Here is a 14,019-nt window from a genome sequence, read left to right as displayed (position 1 = left end):
CCTCAGCTCTGTATCCCTTTCATCTTCACAAAACAGCCATTGGTCAAGATATTTTTTGCCTGTAAGCATGCTCCTTCTAGAAAGGTATACCTGAACCTTGAGATCAGTCTGATCTTTTTTGGTAGGTTTGATTTGCACTCCACCTACTCTCTCTGCCTCTGAGGAAAACAGCAAGCTTTTCCCCCAAAAAATTCATATTTTACAGTTATCTTCTTTTTCCCCTTCCATGATGCTTTCCCCATGGCATAACATCTTATTTCATGTAATGCCTTGTAAATACTAACCCTGCTGGGTAAAGCTTAAGGGAAAAAATTTCAACATTTTGCAGCATAATGAATTAGAGAGGCACAGATAGGCTCTCTTTTTTGAAGTTCCCAGACTGACATCTAACTGTCTGTCTTTTATTTTCAGATAAAGCCTTTTTCTAAACCTTTCCAAAGGCATGAACCCTCCTGATAGAAACAGTCATTTACCCAGCTCTGATCAGAAGGATTGTGAAATGAGTGTCTCCCATAAAGCTTCTGGAAAGGATTAGAAGAAATCAAATAAAATCTGAGATTTGCTCTTAATCATGAACGTCCAAAAGGAAGTGTGAAAATTGAAGAGAAAGAAAGAAAGAAAGAAAGAAAGAAAGAAAGAAAGAAAGAAAGAAAGAAAGAAAGAAAGAAAGAAAGAAAGAAAGAAAGAAAGAAAGAAGACAGTTCCACAGCTTTAAAATAAGAATGTTATGACTGCAAAACTAGAGGCTCAGAGTCAGGTGACTCGCAAAATAATTCACAGAAAAATTTCCTATGAGGTAATACATTTTATATGTTGCACTTTCAGGTTCTTGAAGAGATAAGCAGAGGAAATAGTTCATTGATGCATCTCAGGAGAAAAACTTTTAGAAGAAATGTTCACATCAGCACCGAACGGAAGTATTGCGGTAAAACCTAAAATATTCCACTTGGGTAGGCTGTTTTATTGTCCTGATAGAAAAATAAAATTTCTTCTGACTCCATAGAAGGAATTTAAAGATTCCAAAAGGAAATTGTATGAAAAATGGTAACTGTGAAACATTCTTTTTCTATAGCATCAAAACAGAAATTATTTAAAAAACTCCATAAACTTTTCAGGGAATGTTCATTTTGTGATTGCACTGGGAAAATGCCAATATGTGCACTGAACATACAGAATACAGAAAACAGCAAGGATCAATCCTGTCAGTTGGTATTTTTAGTCCATTTCTACTGGCACATGGAGCAAAAGAAAATCTGGAAAAAGAAAATCAGTAGGATTTTAGTAAGGATGTTGTTAATAACCAAAATTTTGGGTCTGTGAATACCCAAAAGTTCCCTCCATGTAATACCCTGTTGTAGGGCAGTAAGAAGCTTTGGTGGATCAGAGCTCCAGGCATTCAGGGCAGGAGTTATGGCAGAGATGGGCAGGGAATGGAGATGTGTGCAGGGCATTGTAATTGTCTGTAAGAACCACGTGCCAATGCCGTGCTGAAAAGTCTTGTTGGGAATAAGGACTGTGGCTGGCTCCTCTGTATCTATTAATATGGCATGTAGGACAGAATGGATCCAGAAATATAAATCAGTTTCTAAACTGGCATTTTAAACAGCTTTGCGCTTTGTTTCAGTGAAAAAGGAACCAGTTTTTTTTCCAAAACATAGAAAAGCATTCCCGATTGCATGCGATTCTGGACTTACTGGTTTTTTTCTGATTCTATCCAGGAAAATATGTATCATAATTAATTCTCCACATGCAGATATCCTGCAGGACATTTATTGTGGAAGCAATTATGCAATTACACACATTTGTTCATTTACAAAATAAGCATATATATCCATTACACTAGATGCATCTGAACATGATAACTGCAGTGCCCTGAGCTCTCCATATTTCCCAAAGCAGGTTCTCTGAGTCTCATTTAAATATAACAAATATGTCAAGTGTCTGTTAAGTTAAATTTACATTTAGGATTGACTTTTAAGTCAGCCTACTTGGCAGCTTTTGCTAATACAGTTGTTCTGTTTCTCACCTACAGGGATACCTTTTCTTTACAGAGCAAATCTTATGCAAAGGTCTGCAGAAAAACCTGGAATTTCTGTCAAAACAGAAGCCAGGGAATTGCTTCATTCTTGATTCAATCTGACATTGCAAGCCTCGATTTGAGGCTTGAAATAGATTGATTTACAAACAAACAAATGAAGTTATAGAACTGAAAAAATGAATATACATCATGCTGCATCTTTTCTTGGAACACCAAAGATAACCCAGGGTAATGAATGCATCCAGGATGAATATATTTGGATTAGCAATGCAATAAAAATTGGCATGCAGATACCTCTCAAGTACAAGAACCAAAGCCAGAAACAAAAAGAGTATGGGTGACAGCAACTGTTCCATGTCTTGTGTATGGAGGTTTGAAACATAGCATATTCTTTCAGAAAATGCAAGAAATACATGTGGTGTTGTGACAGGTTAGCTTTTAAAGTAAATGTATAGCAATTAGATACATTAAATGATGTTTTCACAGAGACGTGTGTCGGACTGGAATGGTTTATTAACATAGCTTGTTAGTAGGATGCTAAGAATGATTTAAATTGAATTAAATTAACACAAAGGTTTCTTAGTTAAACAGCATCTAGCTGCAGGGGCCAGCAATCATGATCAATTTCAATGTGGCACAAAGACACTTCTGCAGTGTGTATTGAGAAAAATTATGTATATTATAAATATTCAGGGAAATTAGCACAGCTAGGATTGGAAAAAAATTAGGCTTAGATACTATACTATTTCATCACATTTTTCCTATTCAGGGAAAGAAACAAAAATTAGTTACATTTTTTGACCTTAAGATTTACAACTTACTCTCCCAGGTTGTTTAACATCTTTTCTGCCTATTGCATGCAGAGGATACAACAGCTGGAATAAGGAAACATTTTGATTGCTGTTACATCTACTAACAGTCACCCCTGTCATATTTTGCACAGTGCATTAAGTGCATAATAACTGCATAGCAGGCAGTTATTACGAGCCTGTTTTCTATTTCAGTGAATCTTTGTTAGGCAGGGGCAGTAGAGCAAGGAAGAGCAGAGGTGAAAAAACAGCAAAAGAAACAAAACCCCCAAACCAAAACAGAATAATTACACTGTACCATGTTAGGAGCAGTAGTGAAGTTTTCAGAATCCCAATGTACTTGTTATGAAAGACATGATAAATCTAACATTAAAGCAAAAGAAATGAGAAATACCCTGCAAAAGTAATCAAAAATATTGCTATCAAAGCAGTAATCTGATCACAGGGATTGAAGAGCAAAGGGGAGAGATTTCTTTCCCTGTCCCTGTCCCTCTGCCTTTCTTTTCCCCCTTCTAGTCCCCTCCTCCAGTGTATGAGTAGCATTTCATAGATTTTGCCTGGTTTTGCCAGTAGTTTGGAGATGATGGAACTTGCTTTTTTTTTTTTTTTGCAAAAGTTTTGGCTGAAAAGCTGAAATTCACTGAGAGTCACGTTACCTGCCATTGCCACACTGGCTTTCTTGACACCAGTGTTTTCCTCCTGACGTGGTGCCAGTCTGGAAAGATGAGATGCAGACTATTGTCAAGGGCTGTTACAGCTGTGTGAGTTAGCAGAGGGATCTCAAGTTCAGTGAAATGGGTTTGCAAAGGTGGGAGTAAACAAACACCTCCTTTTGCACAAAAGATATAAGTGATGTTGTGTCACCGTCACATTTTCTAAAAAATCCCTTTGCCAGGATTTCTTCTCCTGGGAAGATGAGAAGCCTCAGGGAGAAATGAAAACAATAATTATCTGATTTGCTTCTCCTGTGTTTGCTGCTTTGGAATGTGGTCTGGAGATTTTTTTATCCAACAGGTCGTTGTTTCATTGGTTTCATGTGAATTGTTTTGACTTAATGACCAATCACAGTCAGGCTGTGTCAAGGCTCTGGAGAGTCACAAGTTTTTCATTTGTATCTTGTTAAGCCTTCTGTCTGTATCCTTTCTCTATCCTTTAGTATAGTTTACTATAACATTCTTTAATATCATATAGATCATAAAATAATAAATTAGCCTTCTAAGAACATGGAGTCAGATTTATCATTTCCTTCCTGCCACAGAGGAACCTGAAAATACCATAATGTTGTGAAAGGGCCACTCCTGTGCAACAAGACATCTGAGAAGTACTTCCTCACTCCTCAAGAGACCAAATAAATATTTTAATTATTCTTAATGAAGCAACACGATTCTAAGTATTTTTTTACCAAACTTAAAGGTCATAATTAATTTCCAGCAATTAAATCTTATTGCAGATCTTCTGAAAGCTATAACTTCACTGAAGAAAGAACATTTAGTTGACATAGGAAAGCAGGAAAGCCAGTCCATAAGCCATTGAAAAATCCATTGATATATATCTTATTTTGGTTGTAGATAAAGATCAAGAGTTTAAGAAAAACTCCTGAAATTTTTAAAATAAACACATACATCTATATCTGTATATATTTTTGTATTTGTTGCCATGTCCTAGCCATATTCCATGTGAAAGAAAAAGTATTAAAAAGTGGGAATTGTGATTGCTTTCTAAGTACACAGGAGATAGCAAATCAAATCAATGGTCCTTATCGGGGCTCACTATTGAAATCTCCAGGAACACAAAGAATTTTCTGGCATCTCTTCGCATGAGAAATCTAGTATCTTATTAGCACTCCCACAAAGATGAACAATTATAACACATTCTTTAGCCAAATTTTACTCATTGATAAGAGCGTGTCTGGGGAGCCAGAGAAACCCATTCTTTCCTGGGTGTAAAGCAAAATGTCATCCAGAGAGGACTGTCCACCTTCATTACAGAAAATGCTAGCAAATACCAGCATCATCTTACTACCAGTCTATTGTAATTCCAGATAGCAAATATATATTCATATTTATATGACTATATTCAGAATTTTCTTCAAATAAAGCCTAAAAGCAGTCAAAAAAATGGAGATGATGTAAATATCAGGTTCTATATGACGAAGACATGTATGAAGGTTTTTTTCACCTAAATACAGGTAAATGCATAAACAAAATCAGTTTCTGATCTCTTCTGTCATAAATAAGGTTTATCACTAGGAAAAACATGGGATTAATATTTAATTTAGGGAGAGCAAGGTAAAAAATTTAAACACATGGCTGTGAACATTGGACCATATACACCTTCATCAGCTTCACTGGAGAGATCTCTGAGCACACCACTTGTTTTACTTTTGTCTGGAACTGAAACTTATCTAGGAATTTCTTCTGTGATAAGGATTAAAAAAAAATTATTCATCTTTCTATGCCATTCCAATTAATTTCATTAAGTGCTCCTTGGCATCCTGGTTGTGTCCAGGACAGGGTTAATTTTGCAGTAACAGGAGGTTGTTCTGTACCACCTCATGTCCTTGCTGGGCGCAAGGGGAAGGGACAAAAAGGGTTTCTGTCTGATGGAGAACACATGGTGGAGGCAGACATCTGGTATTGTCTAGTACTGGGCTTTTTTCTGTTTTCTCTGTGAATAGTTTCCTTTTTTTATACCTCTTATATTTAATATTGTTGCTGTTACTGTTTGATTTAGCTCATTGCTGTTTCCAGTTTCTCGTCGTAGCCTCTGATCTCTGCCTTTTGTGCCTGCAGTTAGAAGTGGTATCTGGTTTTATTTGGAGTACTAAATGGGAGAATTCCATTTTTAAGCCACAGAATTATGTTATTTATATTTATATTTTTATCTCTATTTATTTATTTATATCTATTCTTTTAAAGGAAATTCTGTCTTTAACCAACTCCCAATACCGAAGCTCATTTCTGTCTTAAATACTTGTTTTCACAAATTGAAACAAATAAAAAGTAAGTCTCAATTATAGCAGACTTAAAATGGATTTTAGTTTCCATTTCATCAAATTTCTGGATGACATGTTATGTAGTTCAATAAGGAAAGAAAATAAATTACTTTTAGGGTTACTAGAACTCAATATGGAGATAATAATAATATCATGCAGACTTGATGCTGATAATTGCAGTGACAAAGCACAAAAATAATGTTTTGTATTTATCACCAAAACCACTTAGACCTTTGGATACATGTTTCTGAAACTCCATGCTCCTGTTTGAGGACAGCCAGAGTGAACTGCTCAGTGCTATCAGAATATTATTTCCCCATTATCACCTGAGTGGTTTAATAGTCACAATTCAGAATTTTCTTCAAAAAGAGTTTAAAAGCTCTCAAGAAAATGGAGAAGACGTAAATATCAGGTTCTGTATGACAAAGTCAGATATGGGGTTTTTACCCACAACTTTGCTAATTTAACAAGATCTGTTTTCTAATCCTAAGAAACATGTGTAAATCTCCCAGATTTTTGAGAAATAACTGGTGATGGATAATGGAACAGGGGGGTTAATTGTTCCTATCAGTTTTTTCGGTTGTTTCCATTCTGGTTCTGTTTCACAACCTTTACCTTCACTGACTTCTGTACAGTTGTCTGAGAGAAAATCAATAAATAATACTGAGAAGTGTCACTTTTTAGAAATGAACACTGATACTTCTTTGGGGTCTGTTACATAACAGTCCTCAGTGCTATAAATTTATTATTTAAAACCCAATGCAGTTTTTTTCTTTTCCCAAGGATAAGCTTTCAGATTTTTTTTTAAACTGTATCATCAAGGGAAGCTTGAATTGCGAGCATCAATAAGTATGGTTGCAATGTCGCAGACACCTTTTCATGGAAAATCCTTTCCTTAGGATTTTTCCTCCTGAGAAGCTGGGAGGCCTCAGGAACAAAATGCAAACATTGATTATCTGCTGCTGTGGAATGCAACAGGTGCATCTGTGACTGGCCCATGTTGGATGTTTGTAATTAATGGCCAGTCACAGCCCAGCTGGCTCGGACAGAGAGCCGAGTCACAAACCTTTGTTATCATTCTTTGTTATTCTATTCTTAGCCAGCCTTCTGATGAAATCCTTTCTTCTATTCTTTTAGTATAGTTTTGATGTAATATATATCATAAAATAATAAATCAAGCCTTGTGAAACATGGAGTCAGATTCTTGTCTCTTCCCTCATCCTGAGACCCCTGTGAACACGGTCACAGTTGCAATACTTTAAATATTAGAAAAATCAACTAGACTGGAAACACAGAGTGAGCTCCTTATGCTTGGAATCTCATTCTGAATTTAAAAATCTCCCTTGGCTGTTAATACCCACAAGTCAATAAGTTTCTCTGTTAGGCTAATTTCATGTGATGACAGCAAGCAGTCCCACACTGACAGGGGCTGACATTCAGCACAAGTAACACAGAAGCAGCACCGAGGAGTTTCTGTCAGGAACAAAATACATGTTTCCAGTTGAAGTCAGTACCTGCCAGCATGCCAAAGTGCCAGCAGCCAGCTCTGAGCACACTTGCTGCAGATTTTTGAGACTGTCACATCACTAAATCAAAGTTGCTCGCTGCTTGCCAAATGTTAGCTCATTAAACTGGAGAAATTACTAAGTAGCCTCAGAAAAGAAAACAAGTTCAGAGAGAAGAGTATGAATAAGACAGTATCTGCTGACTTGCTCATATGGAGCCTGGTAATTCAGCAGTTGTTCCATTTGCTCTGCCTTGAACAAGGATTTCAGGTTTAGAATATTCAAGAAAGCCTGAGATGTTGTTTCCTTAGCTAGTGCTGATCTTCCTAAAAGCAAGGGCCTTCAATATTGACCATGAGGTAAAATTTTTTTTCCAAGTAAAAACTGTAACTAAATTTGCTCCTGGAAAAAAATATCCACATAATAATAAGAACTGAGTTGTCAATCAGCTTAGAGAAGATTTTTGATGCACTATTGACCAACAGAGAAGTGATTTCAGGTGTAATATCTACAACTGCCATATTGGTATATTCCTTTGGGAATTTCTGATTAGCTTCACTTCCTGATTTATCATCCAGAGAAAAGGATTATTTATGAAAACCCTCAAAACACAGCCTAATACTGGCAGAGATGTGGAACCCCAGGAAGGTGGGGAACACAGGCAGTGAGGAGTGAGAAATAAATGGGTCAGAGGAAGTGCAGAATGTCTACCTGCCTGCTGCTGATCTTTCCTTTTCCTCAACAAAAGGAAAAGAAAGCTGTTTCTCTGCTAATGCTGCACCAAAAAATATACTATAACATCAATTTGTTATACTGAATGTACAACTAGTCAGCATTAAGCAGATTTATGGTTTTAAAAATGGTTTTATTTTGTGTGTCTGAGGAAATTTCTCTCTTCTAGATAAAGCTGCACTTCAGCTACACAAGGAATGTATATGGGAACTGCTTTATAGGAACCATTTGGCACATGCTCTGCTTTTAGATTTGTGAAAGTGAAATCACATTTGATGGCACTACAGCTGTAATTTAAATCAGCTCTTGGCCTGTGTTCTGAAAACAGGTGCAGCATACCATGGCAGGGGGAAAATACCACCTGACATTTCCAATGTTAGGATATAAATGTAGGGTATCACATTAATAGCAATCAGCTTCTGTGAACTGAGCTGAAGAGAGGGGAATTGCAGGGCTGGTAGAGCTTGGTGACAGCCTGAGGTGAAGGCTGCAGTGGGGTGTCACTGTCACATTTGCTGAAAAATCCCCTTGCCCAGGATTCTTATCCTGAGAAGCTGAGAAGCCTCAGAGAAAAAGGAAAAAACAATATTATCTCATTTTTCTCTTCTGTGTTTTGCTACTTTGAATGTGGTTGGAGGTTGTTTATCCAACATGTGAATTGTTTTTACCTAATGACCAATCACAGTCAGGCTGTGTCGAGGCTCTGAGGAGTCACGAGTTTTCATTACCATTCTTTGTAACCTTCTGTCTGTATCCTTTCTCTAGTCTTTAGTATAGTTTACTATAGAGTAAAATATATAATATAATATAATATAATATAATATAATATAATATAATATAATATAATATAATATAATATAATATAATATAATATAATATAATATAGCCTTCTAAGAACATGGAGTCAGATTCTCAATTCATCCTTCATCCTGGAGACCCCAGCAAATACCACAGTGGGGAATGCTAGGAAAGAAGGCAGCCAAGGGATTCATTTTTTGAGGGCCTGTTTACAGATTGTGAATGCAGTTAAAAAGTTAATTTTGTGATTTATTTCCATTGCATCCAGAAGGTGGTTCTGGCTCTCATATAATTGTCTTTATAATGAGCGGTTTTGGAATGTGACGTTAATTGATGACATCTAGTCACAACACTTTGAAAAGAAACCACTCTGATTAGGCAAGGTCTTCAAGTTTTTCTTTTTGTCTTCATGGAGATTTTTTTTTTTTCATTTAGACCAGTCTCAGTCTAAATAAACCTGCAAAAAAGATGACCCAGGGAGCAGGCTCTCTGCAGCTTTAGCAGACAGATTCCAAGTGGGATTTGCAGGAAGGTTTGCAGGAAGGTGGCTCCATCTACAGACAGAGGTTAATGCTTTGATTTTGGGAAAGATTTTTTTCTCTATTCTTTTTTTTTAAGTATCTATGCCATGTCCTTCATATCTCCCTCTCCAATTTGTGTCTTCCTCTTTGGCCTTTTCCCCTGCTTTTGCCAGGTGATTTCACCTAGGCTCTCTAACTATACCAAACTATAATCTAAGTCTCACAAAAAGAGCATTAAAAATAATTAACCAAAGCTTTTTGATGTATCTCTTAACTGAGTTTTCATTTCCCTCCTTTCATCCCATTTAATTCCTCAACATCTGGAATACATCAGCAACAGCCAGTCACACTGGATTTATAAACAGCCAGTCCAATCAAATTGTCACAGGAGCAGAGCACAGCTGGAACAGCTGTATTGGGGGAAGCAAAATGGTTTGAGACACTGACACTTGCTAGCCCAGAAATGCACCATGTCATCATCTCAGCTGAGATTGTGTCTGTCAATCTTCGGAGTTCAATTCCTGCTTAAGTACGTGACAAGTCCTTTCTAAATGCCTCAGTCACCTGCAGAACCTCTTTATGTCTGATTTGCCAGCTGTCTAAACCTTTGTCTGCGCTTGTAGATTGCTGTCTGTCCAAACAAGCCCTGACAAGCCACTCTGCTGAGCTCCTCCTCTGTGAGAGAGAGCTCAGGCACCCTCAAGGTGGAATCTTTGCTCGTTAACCCCCTTTAAATGAAAGTAAAATGTGCATTTCTCACAGGGCTGATTCAGCTCTTGAGCACATGCAGGTTCTCCAGGTGTTTCTCCCCTCAAAGGTGATACACCATCACTTTGTCTGAAGCTGTGTGGGGAATGGCTGAATGTAAACTGGAAGAACTTGAGGTTGGCGTTTGGTTTTCTCATGCTGACAGATTTGTCTTGGACTCTGTGGAAATAAACTCTACCTGGGATAACAGGTCTTATCTTAATTGTTTGTCACAGAGTTCTGGCAGAAGAGTCTTCACCAATGAAAAGATTTCAAAGTCTTTTTGCAATCAATTCTGAAATGTTTTTCATTTGCAGATTTTAAATGTGAGAAAAACATCATTATAATATTTCCAATTATGAGGTATCACCATGATATTTTCTGAAAAATCCCTTTGCCAGGATTTTTCTCCTAAGAGGCCTCAGAAAAAAAAAAAATGTAAACAATAATTATCTAATCACTTTTCCCTCTACTTTGCTGCTTTGGAATGTAGCAGGTGCATCTTTGATTGGTTCCATGTGAACTGTTTTTACTTAATGACCAATCCCAGTCCAGCTGTGTCAGACTCTGGTCAGACACAGGTTTTTATTATTCTTTTCTTGTCTAGTCTTCTGATGTCTCCTTTCTCTTTCTTTAGTATAGTTTTGGAATATAATATAATATAATATAATATAATATAATATAATATAATATAATATAATATAATATAATATAATATAATATAATATAATATAATATAATATAATATAATATAATATAATATAATATAATATATCAAAATAATAATATAATATAACATATAATAAAGTAATATATTAATATATAATATTATATATAACATTATATAATAGTATATATAATAGTATATATAATAGTATATATTAATATATATTACTAATTAACATAATATAATATCAAAATATAATAAATGAGCCGTCTGAGAACTTGGAGTCAGATTCCTGTCTCCCAACTCGTCCTGGGGATCCCAACAACACTACAAAAATGAGGTCCTTCTCCAGAGAAACAAACAGTTCTTCTCTCCTGAGAGCAGGCTCTGTTGCAGGGCTATGACATAGCCTAAACTACTGTTCAGTTTTGATTTAGAGATCAAGTCAGTCATTGCAGTGCATCCAACACATTTCAATGACAACTGTTCAACTAATGACTCATCGGACTCATTATTTTCAGATCTATTGTGAGATGAACCTGGAAATATCACACTTGTAGTAGTGATGATATTTTATATATATTTTATATATATTTTATATATTATATATATATAAAATATCTATATAAAATATCTATATATAATATATAAATAAAATATCTATATATCTATTAATATATATATGATATATTTTAGATATATTTTATACATCTCCTCTACAGAAAACATAAGCATACTTTCCCAAGGCAGTCAAAAAACCGATTACATTTATTTTGAAAATATCCAGATATATTTGCATTCAAGCAAATTAGTTTAGTAACAGGAATAGGTGCTGAAATAAATGAATTCGATGTGGCAAATTTGCAGAGTGATCATTTGGAATTATACATGTCAACACCAGGAAACAGAATCTAACAGCAATGCTCACCCAGTCATGATAAGGACATTTGTACATGCAATCTAAAAGCCTAGAACACAAATATTCCCAGTGAATGCCTTGGCAGCTTGCTACTAATCAATAAATTTCTGCAATACTTGAATTTTAAACTCAGAAAATCGCAGAACGCGAGCAGCTTTGAACATAAAGAAGCCAATGCTGAGAGAATACAGAAGCACTCACCCAACTCCTCAGAAACAATGCTTTTCATGCCCTCCTGTCCAGCACTGTTTAGACAATTTATTCTGCATGCACAAATTAACGCTGCTTTCATTTTGCCCTGATGAATTCCCCTGCTTTGGTAGCAGGTTCTAGACACCCTGCACGGCACTTTGTGACTTTGTGCTCCCCAGGAGGAGCAGCTGAGGGGCGGCCACCAGTCCACAATGGCCAGCAGTTTTGGCAATTGGATGAAACACTGCAAGGCCCATGAAAGTGGCCCGACGTTATTGGCTGGTGATAACTTTCTTTGCAGAGATTGATTCTTTTTTTCATTGTGCTCCTGGCTGAGTGCAGGTGTGCAGAATAATAGCCCTTGGCCACACAGAAGATGAAAGTCAATTACAGCTGGAGATGAGAAAGAAAATTCATTTTTAGCCCGTGCTAGCTGTTGCCCCTGTGAACACAACTACATGCTTTTATCACATAGGAGCAAAGAAAGTCAAGGTGTAATCTTTGCTCTTTAACCCCCTTTCTCCTTTATGCAGTATAGAAAGTATAACATTTTTAATATATCTCTATGTCTTTGGTGCATGTCAAGTTGTCTGCCTGAAAAGCAACTCAAAAACATTATTTTGTACCACAGAGAGCAGTTTTGGCAGAGTGGATTTTCAGTAGGCCTGGATACAGATTTGAATTCTATTTAAACATAGTGACATTCCTGGTCACAGATTTTTATCAACTTTATCTACATGAGAGGAGAGAAAAAAAACAAAAAAACAAAACAAACCCAAAGATACTGGACATTTAAAGGTTTCTTAGAATCTCCCTTCCTTTCCGCAAGCTTTCAAAATTAAAAAGAAAAAAGAGAGAAGGAAAATCTCCCTGCCTACATGACTCTGATAATGTACCTAAAATTTCCCCCTTTTTTACCATGTCAATAGACAGTAAAATTAATCTTTTAAAAAGCTGAAATAGCATTTTATTTTCACTCCTGAATGGAATAATAAGATGCCTACTTGCTTATGGAAGTTCTCACAGCAAAATGTTTTAAATTCCCTCTTATAAGAGTGTTTTTGTGTAGTAATACACCAATGTGATATATAGTGCATGTTAACGTAATAGTAGAATAAATCACATTATTTGTATTACAGACTGAATTATTAATCTCTTAGCCACATGCTTTCCTATTCCATCAGGCAGTTCAATAAGAAAATGCAGCAAATGTGCATGTTTTTTTCCCCAAGACAAAATAATTTGCTGTAATTACTAGTTTTATTTTTTTTTTTGCCCATTGCTTTCCCACATATTTAAGTAGTAAGCACCCTTGTCCAAACTTTACTATTTCCCACAGGAAGTATTGGTGTTGTACCTAAATTTGAAATAAAGTATATTGTGAGATGTTCTGAGTAAAGACCTATTTTCCTATATTTTATTAACAATTTCAGAAGAAGAAATTATCACAGAGAAGCTAGATTTTTAATTAAAAATAGCACTGCAAAATCATGAAAATTATTAGAAATGTTTCTCTGCCTTTCCTTTTAACCTAGTACCAGTAATCTCTTCCTGAGGATACACGTAATGCCCCAAAACTGTACTCAGCAATGCTGGAAATCAGCTACACAACCCCAGAGTGGGAGGACACAAGAGACTGAAACCAGCTACAGCACACAAATAACACACAGAGGGAAACAAGTCAAAAATACATTTTTATTTGGCTTTGTTTGCTTAAATATTGATCTATGTCAATAATAGACAGCTTTTATGTATGCAGACACAGAGATGCACCCATGAATGTGTATGACACATTGCTTTGTTGGGATTTTTTTGACAGTCAGAGAGTCACAGAATGGTTTGATTTGGAAGGGACCTTACAGAACATCTCCTTCCAACATCCCCTGACAAGGGCAGGGACACCTTTCCATCATCAGATCAGAGCTCCATCATGCTGCTCTTGAATGCTTCCAGAGATGGACCACCCACAGCTCCTCTGCACAGCCTGTTCCAGCACCTCACCACACTCATGGGAAAGAATTCCTTCCCAATATCCAAAGGTGGTCACTTTCAGTGTGAAGCCATTACCCTTTTTGTCACAGACATCTTTTATGGAA

The sequence above is a fragment of the Ammospiza nelsoni genome, chromosome 4 (assembly GCF_027579445.1).
Source record: "Ammospiza nelsoni isolate bAmmNel1 chromosome 4, bAmmNel1.pri, whole genome shotgun sequence".
NCBI classification, from domain to species: domain Eukaryota; kingdom Metazoa; phylum Chordata; class Aves; order Passeriformes; family Passerellidae; genus Ammospiza; species Ammospiza nelsoni.
This window is presented reverse-complemented; position numbering follows the sequence as displayed.